Source organism: Rhinopithecus bieti, unplaced genomic scaffold, assembly GCF_001698545.2.
Source record: "Rhinopithecus bieti isolate Rb0 unplaced genomic scaffold, ASM169854v2 scaffold_5026, whole genome shotgun sequence".
Lineage (NCBI taxonomy): Eukaryota > Metazoa > Chordata > Mammalia > Primates > Cercopithecidae > Rhinopithecus > Rhinopithecus bieti.
The window spans coordinates 686,761-697,179 of record NW_016804667.1 but is presented as its reverse complement, the minus strand read 5'-3'; the positions used below and the strand labels follow the sequence as shown (position 1 = coordinate 697,179).

General features: G+C 41.9%; 1 pseudogene; it reads left to right on the top strand.

The window, feature by feature from the left end:
* Window positions 1–2,693: 2,693 nt before the first annotated feature.
* Window positions 2,694–3,996, top strand: LOC108528170 (DNA polymerase delta subunit 2 pseudogene; annotated as a pseudogene).
* Window positions 3,997–10,419: the final 6,423 nt, after the last annotated feature.

The following is a 10,419-nucleotide window of genomic DNA, read 5'->3' as shown; positions in this document are numbered from 1 at the left end:
CATAAAGCTCAGTTCAGTTGCTTCTCCTTCTTGAAGGTCATCTTAAATTTCGCCTCCTCCCCAGTTTCTCATACTCATTTTTTTCTGCCTTGTCAAAAGAGTTGCTTTTTATCTTTGGTGTCTCACCTTATCTTATGGTTATTCATTCATCTCTTTTCCCTTCAGTCACACATTCTAAAAAAAAAAATTGTAAGCTCCTTAAGGTCAGGACCTGTATCTAACTTATTCTTTAATCCTCCTAAGCACTTCACACAAAGTGCAAGCCCATTGTCTGTGCTCTTCATGCGTTGTCTATGCTCAGTAAATGTGCATTGGATGAGTTCAGTTGTAGAAAGTAATAAATGGATTTTTTTTAATAAATGCACCATCTCTCTGGAAATCCACAGTGCTCACATTTTGTGTTACGAGCTCATTTTAGAGTGATTGGATGCCTTTTATTGGCTAATGTCTGCCATGTGGTAATGTCTTCATTTGCTGAGTTGATGTTCCAAATCTTACAATTCTTCGTCATAATTATTAGTTTTTCCCCTGAATTTTGTGCTTCATTGAGGTTTTAAAGGGTAAAATTAACCTCCCAGCTTTTCCTCCATAAATTTATAATTTTATTGTGATTTCATTGCTAGATTAGCTTCCATTTCAGAGGTTTGTCCAAAGTTTAGGTGATTATGTGTCTGTTGTTTTTCTCTTCTCTCCAATATGGTTATTTCCTTACAATCTAACTTGCTCAACTGCATAGCAATAGATACAGTAACATGAAATTCTAAATACTACTTACTTAGAAAAGATAAATCTTAAGGGAAATGAGACATGTTTTTTCACCTGTGTTAAAATTATATGAGAATTTTATGAAAATAAAGACTCATTCCCATAATATTCTTCCCTGCTCTGGCATCTGTTTACCTGGACATAAGTCAATGTTTTCTGTGGAACACAACATTGTAAAATGTACATTAACAAGTTCTTAAGGGATATCATAAGCATAAAATCTGTTTAGCTATTCAACAATATGGAAATTTGATTGTTTAACTTGAACTAGAAATGTATGGCTTCAATTTCACTAAAGTTATACATAATTACATAGATTAAGACATGCATTTGGGAATTTATTACTTCTCAAAATTGGTAAAGCTATCATAGACATTAGACTCATAAACTATGTAATTGCTTGTAAATAGACACATTGTAGGTGGAAAAAAAACATTCATTTAAAGGGTCAGAAAATTATGTCTGGCTGCAAAACTACATTTGAATGGGGAAAATATTGAAATACCAATTTTTACCTCACTTGCCTCAGTTGCTTGTCCTTTGTAAAACTAATTTGTAAAAGCCTGCCTCCCTGTTCATCTTTGAATCCCTCCAGTCCTAACATCTGGCTCAGCCAGTTACCACTCCTATATGTACCTCTTTATCAAACTGTGGACCCAGTGAAGCCCTGCAAGGAGTAAATGACCCTGGGCCAGTCAGGAGCTCAGCATCAAGCAGATCTTGTTTCAGGTCTTCTAATAAGCAGACTTGCCCTTTTGTTTGTAATAAAGACTGTGCCTCATACTTCATGTTAGTAATCTTATTCCATTGTTCCCAAGTCTGCTCTGATTTGCTGCCTATTAAGCGAGCTAGTTGAGTGGTTTTTCAAAGTGTGTCCCACAAAAACATCAGCAACACATGGAAACCTAAAGAAATGCAAATTCTTAGACCCCACCCCAGACCTAGTGAATCAGAAACTCTAGGGGTACAGTTCAGTAACGGGGGCTTTAACAAGCTGTCCAGGTGTTTTTGATGAATGTTCAAGTTTGACAACTAGTGGGTCGGTTATTTGGCTTTAATTCCTCTTATTTCCATGTGCCTGTCTGCTCTCTTCCATCCATCATCAAGTCCTCACACTAATAGGGTGAACTTCTTTTGGAAAGTAGAGAGGGAGCAGGAGAGATTTTTATGCCAGATTCAAAAGCGTGTAACTTTGGGAAGAGAAAGAAAGGTTGAAAAGGAAGAGTAGTCTGTTTCATTGTCCAATAATATACTATGGAAAATGTAGTAAATGCAGCTGTAATAAGTGAAAAAAAAAAATTGTCAAGGGAAAGAGATGCCAAAAGAGAAATTTTAAAGTTTTGCTCAAAGCTAGGACGGTACTATCCCTGCCCTGGGCATTTTTAGAGGGGCACCAATTAAAAAAAATGTACTTACTTTTTTGGTGGCTAGACTGTGTTTCTTTCAATTCAACACCGCGGAGATAAATACAGAAACCAAGTTAATATTCAGGTTTTACAAAGAAGCGTCCTGCCCAGTTTAGTGTGTTACAGGACAAGAAAAGCATGGGACAAGCAAAACCGAATCAGCAACTTCATTCTCTATCCCTCTGCCTCTCTGAGCTATTGTTCACTCAATTATCCCCACTCCTTTATTCATCCTTCAGCCTCCCTTCTCCATGGTTCCTTCTCCCTCACTACGCAAACCTATGAACATCATCACTGTATCTTTTAAGAGTCTTCTTTAATCATGCAAACACCCCATAGGCACTACCCTAAATATGCTCTTCTGTTTGCCTACAAGTTTCTATAACTTGAAAGGAAATTCACTTTCAAAATCTCAATTTTGCACATCTGTTTATTCCTTGACCCACTATAACACACAGAAAGTCACAATGGGTCAAGGAATAAACAGAAGTGCACAGAATTCTACGGAAAGGAACTTATATCATGTCCATCAATGATCCATTTAGAATATCCAATAGTTGGGGATGCGGCGCGCCTCGCGGAAAGCACGGTTTTAGCCGGCAGTACTCCCATATTTATGCCACCCGCCTCATCCAAATGAGACCCTTCCTGGAGAACCGGGCCCAGCAGCACTGGGGCAGGGGAGTGGGAGTGAAGAAGCTGTGTGAGCTGCAGTCCCGGGAGAAGTGCTGTCTGGCGGGCACTCTGTTCAAGTCCATGCAGCTGCAGCCCTCCATCCTGCAGGAGATCAGCTAGGAGCACAACCTGCTCCACCAGCCTCCTCGCAGCAAATACATCCACCCAGATGACGAGCTGGTCTTGGAAGATGAACTGCAGCGTATCAAACTAAAAGGCACTATTGACGTGTCAAAATTGGTTACAGGGACAGTCCTGGCCGTGTTTGGCTCCGTGAGAGACGACGGGAAGTTTCTGATGGAAGACCACTGCTTTGCTGACCTCGCTCCCCAGAAGCCGCACCCCTGCTTGACACAGATAGGTTCCTGCTGCTGGTGTCTGGCCCTGGCCTGGGTGGAGGTGGGGGCGAGAGGTTGCTGGGCACCCAGTTGTTGGTGGACGTGGTGACAGGGTAGCTTGGGGACGAAGGGGAGCACTACAGCGCCGCCCACGTCTCCCGGGTCATCCTTGCCTGCAACCCCCTCAGCCACAGCACCCAGAGCAGAGATTCTATCAACAAGGCCAAGTACCTCACCAAGAAAACCCAGGCAGCCAGCGTGGAGGTCACGAAGATGCTGGATGAGATCCTCCTGCAGCTGAGCGCCTCAGTGCCGGTGGACGTGATGCCTGGCAAGTTTGATCCCACCAACTACACACTCCCCCAGCAGCCCCTCCACCCCTGCATGTTCCCGCTGGCCACTGCCTACTCCATGCTCCAGCTAGTCATCAAACCCTACCAGGCCACCATTGATGGAGTCAGATTCCTGGGGACATCGGGACAGAACGTGTGACATTTTCAGATACAGCAGTATGGAGGATCACTTGGAGATCCTGGAGTGGACCCCGCGGGTCCGTCACATCAGTCCACAATCCCTGACACCCTAGGTTGTTACCCCTTCTGCAAAACCGACCCGTTCTTCTTCCCAGCGTGCCCACATGTCTACTTTTGTGGCAGCACCCCCAGCTTTGGCTATTGGTGACTGTCCCTGACTTAACTGCCATGCAGACCGCCTGCCTCATGAACCTGCCCAGCCTGGCCTGCCAGTCCATCAGCTTCTCTGGCTTCAGGGCAGAGTACCATGACCTGGAAGGCCTGGGCCTGAGCCTCTGACTTAAAAAGGTGGTTTTGACCAGAGAGGCCCAAATGGAGGCTGTTCATTCCCGCAGTGTTGGCATTGTAAATAAAGCCTGAGCACTTGCGGATGCAGAAAAAAAAAAGACAAAAGAATATCCAATAGTTTTAGCTTTTACCTTACATGATCTCTCTGAAGTCTAATAATGTTGCTAAATCCTTCACTGAAACACTGTCCTCTCACGGTTTCTAACATGAAACTCTCTTTTTTCTCTTCCTTTCTATGGCTATTGCTCTCCAGAATCCTTTTAAGCTCATCATCTCCTACCCTCCTTTTATGTTCTGAAGCTTCTTCAAACTCTATCCTTGTCTCTCTTTTCTTCTCATCCTACATACACTTATCAAGCAGTGTTATCACCTACCATCAGCTCTCTTCTACCTCCCCAACCTAAATTAATCATAGCACTATTCTGATCTTCAGACTCTTAACTCTAATTTCTCCAATTATATTCATCTGAAAATGCCAAAGGATATTGAATCATCATCTTCCTTTCAAGACTGTATTTGGTCTACATGTTCTGTCTCTCATCCATTGCAAAACCTGAACCCTGGCATTTATTTATATTTATTCTGTAAGTATTTTTCTCCTTTAACCTTATATCAAATCTGTGAATAAAAGATTTTATTTATTCTCTCCATCTTCACTGCTTCTGCCAGTCATGGTGTACATTACTTCTTGCCTGAATTACTGCAGTTGTCTCATATCTTGTGTCTGTCCCCTTCACACTGTTGAAAGTGATATTGTTATATTAAATGAGAGCAAATCTAACTGCATAAATTTCTCAATAGTTTCCCATCAAAGACACTATAGAATCCGCCATCTCTTAAGTGCATTCAAATTTCCTCATAAATTGGTATATTCATACCAAACCAAGCTGGCTTTCACCTACCTTCACTCCATTTTTTATTTTTCCATTATACCTCTGATTCTCTGAGCATACATTTTTTGTTTGTTTGTTTTTTGAGTTTTGGTTTTGAGACAAGGTCTTGCTCTGTCACCAAGGCAGGAGTGTAATGGTGCAATCATAGCTTACTGCAGACTTGACTTACTGGCTCAAGCAATCAGCCTCCTGAGTACCTGGGACTACAGGTACATGCCACCATGCCCAGCTAATTTTTAACTTTTTCTGTAGAGATGGGATCTTATTATGTCACCTAAACTGGTCTTGAACACTGGTCTCAAGCAATCTCCCTTTCTCAGCCTCCCAAAGCTTTGGAATTACAGGCATGAGCTACTGACCCAGCATCCATGCACACTTTTTTAAAGATGAAATCTCACTCTGTCGCCCAGGTTGGAGTGCAGTGGCATGATCTTGGCTCATTGCAAGCTCCGCCTCCTGGGTTCAAGCAATTCTTCTGCCTCAGCCTCCTGAGTAGCTGGGATTACAGGCAGGCGCCACCACACTTGGCTAATTTTTGTATTTTTAGTAGAGACAGGGTTTCACCATGTTGGTCAGGCTGGTCTTGAACTCCTGACCTCGTGATCCACCCACCTTGGCCTCCCAAAGTGCTAGGATTACAGGCGGGAGCCACTGCACCCGGGCCACAATCTTATTTTATAATCATCTATTTGTGTCTTTCTCCCCAAGCAAGTTCTTGATATCTGGACTATATCTTCGTTTTTGTATCCACAGCATTCACCACATGTAGAGGTTTCTGGCATGTAGAAGATGGTCAATAAATGACTGTTCAGTGGGTAAGTAATTGAATCAATGCCATTCACTCAATTTAAGATTCCCCACTCTCACTTGCACATATAGAAAACATCTTCTCATTCTCAACGCTCCACTGAAAGTTTACTCTGTGAAGAAATTGCTCTGGTTCCCACAGGCCAAATTCAGGATTCCTTCCCTGTGATCTTTATATACATCTCAATTGTAGAAGTTACCACATTTTATTGAAATGATTGTGTATTTGACTCTTGGAGTGACCTAATTAATACAACTGGGCAAAAAACAAGATCAATTTAGAGCATCTAAGAAAAGAAAAAAAATTCTCTAAACTACCTCTTACTAGTTTACTAGTTCCTAGTGGAGAAAAATTAATCTCAAATATTCAGAATACATGCGCGCACACACACACACACACACACACACATTCTTGTGTAGGGTCTACTTTATTCAATTAAGGTTTTAACTCTCTTTATAATTGTGTAATTTTATGGCCCTTTCAAATATTGTTTCAGTTAGATATCTGAACTAGGTGGACACAAATGACGATGGAAATCAAGGTTCTGATGCCTAAAATGGCAAGAAAAAGAAAGGATAACCCTAAAGCATTGGCTTGCTCAGCTCTTAATCCTGGCTGCATATGTTACAAGTTACACAAGCCCAAGCACAGCTGCTTCTCTACATTTGTTTCCAATGAGCGGCTGTAAAGGGAAATAAAACTACAACAACCTACCTCTCCAACTCCTATTTCGACTTCCGTCTCCTTCCTGGAAGGGATTGAAAAAGCATTATACAAAAGAAGGTTTGAACATATTATTATTCACTAGTAGAAAAGACTCTGTAATTTTATTCCACTTTGTATTTAAAACAGAGTCTAACATGCTTTCTTTTACTTAGTAAGTGATATAAGTGTTTACAAAGTGAATAAATTCAATCATTTAATATGCTAACTGCATATTAGTAATTGTGTGATAAAAAGTACTTTCCCCCATTACTCATTACTCTTGCTACTAGCACTCTGAAAATATGACAATACCATACAGCTGGCTAACTGCAAAGTGCTGAGAGGGACATGTTGAAAACTTCTTACCAAACTAGGAAGAACATGCAATACATATCATATCACGTACAGATTGGTGTAGTCATGGCTGCTACTACATTATCCCATCTGCTGTAATGCCTGTCTACTCTAAAGGAGCTTACAATTTAGAATAGAAGCAACTATGTGGGGCTGTAATACAAGATAGAAGGAGAAAGAAATCATCTCAATAGCTCAGCCAGGTGGTCAGAGAAGACTTCATGGCATCACAGTCAGACTATGAGAATGAACAGTCTTATGTGGGGAAGGAGGTGGGTGAGAATAAAGTGGGCACTGGGCACTCCAGGGAGAGTCAGTTGCCTAAGCACGTGCACAGAGGCTGGTTTTCCTAGTCTCTGGCTAAAGGAAAATCCTGGCTCCTTTCTGGTCCTTTGTTCACTGACTACAATATTAAAAAAGAAATCTTAATTTCACTTAGTTACTTGTGCACAGGACCCAGATGATTAAGAATTGAAAACATGGAAGGAGAGGAGAGGAGAGGAGAGGAGAGGAGAGGAGAAGAGAGGGGAAGCTTGAGTGAATATCGGGAGAAGCTATAAAGTGCAGGACCAGAAGCCAAAGCCTCAAGAGTTTGTTTCCGCTCCAATACTTCCAGTCACGTGTCATGAGGATACTTAGCACTTCTAAGCCTCAGTTTCCTAAACTCTGCAATGAGGCAACTAGATCAGAGGAGTCGCAAAGGTCTCTTCCAAGTCTAAACATCCACAACAGACTAATTACCTGAGTTCTCTGCCTCTCCTTGTCTATTATTCATTAGCATCTCCAAGGGAGCAATAAAAGGAAGTGAAATTTAAACCAGCCAATTTTGCTGCTTATCAGCTCTGGGAAAAGATTTGACAAACTGGGAAGCTGAGAACTATCTGTTGACTTCAATCATCAACACAGTCCCTGCCCACCATTACACAACAGATAGTCTAGATTTTACTTTATTTTTCTATTGAAGTTTCTTTTTTAATATCTATAAAATTATTTTTATAATCCCCTTTTCATAGGTCCACAAGGTCCTAGAGGCCATCATATAATATTTGAATATTAAATACCGGTACTATATGACTTGCTAGAATGATCTCAGTCAGTTTCAAATTCACGTTCTGCTCACACAAATCAAATGTTGTTACCCATCCAAGCTATTTGACTGCTCAAATAGACAAGTGGCACTGTTCATAACATGAGGATCACAAATAATAACCACACTCTCTTAATGTTCAACAATTATACCAACAACCAATTTTCATGTCTCATTTATGAGCCAGGCGCTGTGCTAAATGCCTTATATGCTGTCTTAGTCCTTTTTGTGCTGCTATAACCGAATACATGGGACTTGGCAATTTATAAAAAACAGAGATTTACTTCTCACAGCTCTGGAGACTTGGAAATCCAGGATCAGGGCACCAACATTTTGCAAGGCCCTTCTCACCATATAATCACATAACAGAAGGTGGAAGGACAAGGAGGGAGCAAGCGGGGGCCAAACTCGCCCTTTATAATGGCATTAATTCCATCTATAAGGGTAAAGTCCTCATGGCCTAATCATCTCTTAAGGGTCCTACCTCTTAATATTGTTACAATGCCAATTATATTTCAACATGAGTTTTGGAAAGGACAAATATTCAAACCACAGCATATACTAAGGGCTCTTTATTACTGTCGCCAAAACACTGGAAAGGAAGCTCCACGTGGGCAGGGACATCTGTTTGTTTTGTTCCATACTGATTCCCTCAGGATCAAGAGCAGTGCTCTGCACTATTTATATGCTCAAATTCCAGTGGTTTGTCTCCAGAGTTCACCCTATTTACCACCATACTGTGAGTCGTAACTGATACGCTAGTCCTCTACCCTCTGTGAAAAGCTGCACTGTGGGGGCAACTCTAGAAGCTGTCTCTAGCATTTATCACTGGGGTGGCCTTGACAAGTTACTCACCTGTTGGGATGCTTTTGTTTCCTCTCTAGAAAGTGGGCATGATGGCAGCACGACCTCATACACTGGTGAGGATTAATATCAATTGCATAACAAACCACGAAAAACAATGATTTAAACAATAACAATCATTTATTTTTGCTCTCAAATCTGCAATTTGGACAGGGCTCATCAGGGAAAGCTCATTTCTGCTCCACACAGTATTAGGAGGGGCAGCCCAATGGAGGGCAGGATGATCCACATGCAAGACAGATGGCTCACCCTCAGGGCGAGAAGTTACTGCCAGTTGTTGGCTGGGGGGAGCCCAGGTTCTTCCCCACATAGCCTGGGCCTCCTTGTGGCATACTGGCTGGGTTCTCATGGAGAGTATCCACAGGGAGGAAGTCAGGCAGAGGCTGTCTCCCCTCTTTTTGACTTAGCTTTGGAAATCACATAGCATCATTTTTGTCATACTCTATTCCTTTTGAAACAGTCACAAAAGCCCATCCAGCTTCAAGGGGAAGAGACCTAGACTCTGCCTTTTGCTGGGGGAGTGGCAGTGACATGGTTTGGCTGTGTCCCCACCCAAACGTAATCTTGAATTTTCACGTGTTGTGGGAGGCACCCAGTGTGAGGTAATTGAATCATGGGGGCAAGTCTTTCCCGTGCTGTTCTCGTGACAGTGAATATGTCTCACAAGATCTGATGGTTTTATAAAAAGGAGTTCCCCTGTACAAGCTCTTGCTCTCTTTGACCGCACCGTCCACGTAAGGTGTGACTTGCTGCTCCTTGCCTTTCGCCATAATTGTGAGGCTTCCCCAGTCATGTGGAACTGTAAATTCATTAGACCTCTTTCTTTTGTAAATTGCCCAGTCTCGGGTATGTCTTTATTAGCAGCATTAAAGCTAACTAACAAAGGCAGAGTTCTGGAAAACATGCTGAAGGGAAAATCTTGTTGTGGTCATTTTTGGAATATACAAGCTCCCACAGCTTGTGCCCCTGAATCTGGTTTTCCTCAAAGGAAATTTGTACTTAACTAAGGAATGATTGGAATGTCCAGCTACTTTGTGATTAGGTAAAACTGCTCTAATAACATGAGATAGCCGGGTACTGTTCAGTCATCAGCCACAGTAACATGTGAAGGTTGATAATGGGGTTTTCTCATGCCCCTTGGTAGATAGATAGGGAATTCCCAAGCGCTGGGCCATGGAACCTAGAAGGAAACCAATCCATGTATCAAACTGAAAGGGTGGAGACAAATCAGAGAATGGAAACTGATCAGCAATGGAGAAAGAAAACAAAGATGTATTGAGTCGTTGCTCATAAGAGCTACTTGCTTAGGTTGTAAAATCTTCCTTCAACCTGTTCTCATGAGCTTGACTTTTTATTGACCAAAAGCCCATATTTTCAAGTCATCATAAAGCTTGAAAATTTCACAGTGTAGCATCTCCATATTAAATCCTCACAGCAATTTTATCAGTAACATTACCCTAAAGTGTCCGATAGACTACTCTAAAGCTAACTTCCCGTGGGAGAAGTCAGATGGCTTCAGCTATAAATGAAGTTCAAACTTTTTCAGAGAAAGTGTTTCTAGTCCAGTATTCGAAGTCCTCTTATTGGGATAGCTCAGGTCCCATGCTGCCCACACACCTATGGCTATGCCAGAGGAGTATAACATGATGATTGGGCCAAGAAAATGACAGCACAGAGTTTGGACATTTCTATCTTTTAAGTTT